The following is a 2,011-nucleotide window of genomic DNA, read 5'->3' on the forward strand; positions in this document are numbered from 1 at the left end:
CTGGCAGAGGAGGGGGTGCAGAGAAGCCTTTAAGAGGATAACACAGAGCTCTCCGGGCCACCAGTCCACCGCAGGGGGCAGCAGGAGCCAGAGGGGAGGTGGCAGCTCTGAACAGCCCAGAGCCTTCAAGGAGCAGGAAGGGGAGGGGGAGAGGCAGGAGGAAGGCGCTGAGGGAGGGGGGAGCCGTGCTCGGCTGCAAGGGAGAGGAGCAGGGCATAGGGGGAGACAGAAGGCAGGGGGTGGTCTAAACCAGGGAACGTGTCAGAGGGGCTGTAGATAGACATTGTGGGAGGTGAGGCGGGATCTCTGAAGCGGAAGGGCTCAAAGGTAAATAGAACCATGCCTCATTAAGGAAAAATCGTAGGACTATTCTTTTTTTTTTTTTGACTAAAATACGTGTCCAGCTGCCTTAACAAGTCCAAAGCACGCTTTTCCCATGATCATAGGCAATGGCACTGCTCAGTCAGGTGAATGATGCTTTTTAAATAGATGTATAAAACACTCCCAGGTTAGAGGACGCCCCTCTGATGAATGCTGAGGGACAGCACACTTTGGGGTCTGACGCTTCACTGTAAAAGCTGTATCCCCCTCTTCTTGGCTGTAGTTTTGGCATCATTTTTCAGTCATCACAGTTGTTGGCAAGTGTAGTTTGTATCTGGGACTTCTGCAAGACTAGCCGCATGTGTTGCCAGATGTGGGATAGTGTGGGCCACGGTTCAGCAAGGTCACATGATGTCAGCACGCTTGTCACGCACTTTGCTCCTAGATTTAGTCCGGGCTTTGAAAGCAGCAGAGTTGTACATATGCTTTTCCACTCGTGTGATCTTGCTGGCTTTGATAGCAGCTGCATCCAACACAAGAGGAGGACCCAGTTCCAAGATGTCTCGGAGGAGTTCATTATTCTGGAGATGATGTCGCACACCCGAGCCCAGGACTTCTTTGAAGGCGTTGTATGTTCTCCTCCTAACCCAGCTATCTATGTACATACACTCCAGGCCAAACTTGATGGTCTCCTCGTGGCACTCTCCGTTCTCTATGAAGTGCAATACGTCTCTGAAAATAGAGCGTTGCTTGCGGCGGTCCAGTTTAGCCCGATACTTGTTGCTGTCCGTCGCCAGGGCTTTCAGCTTTGTACAAAGCAGGTCAGTGTCTTCATAGAAGAAATCCTCATCCAGTTCTCTGGCCAGTTCAAACAGCAGCGCGATGGTCTCACCAACTACAAAGCGCAGGTTGACATTTTCACTGGACAGTACGCTGGGCAGCTTGGATAAGTGGTTTAGAAGGATCTTTTCCACTTGTGAATTGGGGCAGATTGTCAGCAGCAGGGACCATGAATGCAGGGCACTGCAGTGCAGTTGCTGTGTCTGAGGGTTGTGCTGCACAGTGTTGGGTGAAGTAGCATTCAAGTATGAAGAGCTGAAGATTCCCTCTAGGCAAGTGAGGCATGTACCTAAATCCTCAACATCAGCTGCAACCAAGTAACAGCACATTGCTAGGGCAGAGGCACAGCTTTGCCGGGCGATTAGGCTGGCTGAGGCATCAGTGAGGATATTGATTAGAAGTGGCTTAAGACTCCGGAAAATTTCCTCCCCTTCAGGCCCAGAACCCATTTGAAGGCACAGCAGTGTAAACACATTAGCAGCCAAAGACTGCTCCTCCCCTTTCCCTTTCTTCATACATCGCTCCAAAGCATCTGTGAGAGTGAGACACCATCTTCTTTCGGCGCCCTCTGAGCTCTACCCGCTCCCGCCCGCAGTTGCAAAGATCCCTGGAACCTGCACTCCCGCCTCCGCAAACGCCCCTTTCACGAGGGCGCTGCGGGACTATTCTCTCCGTCCCGCCCGCCCACTTCTACCGCTGCCCGCACCCCGCACCCCGCACCCTGCACCCTGCACCCAATCCCCGCACCAACCTACCTACGCTGCTGCTCGGCCAAAGCGTCTCCTCTTCTCCCGGGGCTCCCTCCGCACACGGGAGCCCCGTTCAAACCCACAATGCTCCTCAGACCGGT

The 2,011-nt window shown here is 53.4% G+C and overlaps 1 pseudogene; it reads right to left on the minus strand.

Annotated features, from left to right (window-relative positions):
• Nucleotides 1-667: 667 nt before the first annotated feature.
• Nucleotides 668-1,624, minus strand: LOC147669018 (interferon-related developmental regulator 2 pseudogene; annotated as a pseudogene).
• Between the last annotated feature and the right edge of the window lie 387 nt (nucleotides 1,625-2,011).

The sequence above is a fragment of the Lissotriton vulgaris genome, unplaced genomic scaffold (assembly GCF_964263255.1).
Source record: "Lissotriton vulgaris unplaced genomic scaffold, aLisVul1.2 SCAFFOLD_4548, whole genome shotgun sequence".
NCBI lineage: Eukaryota > Metazoa > Chordata > Amphibia > Caudata > Salamandridae > Lissotriton > Lissotriton vulgaris.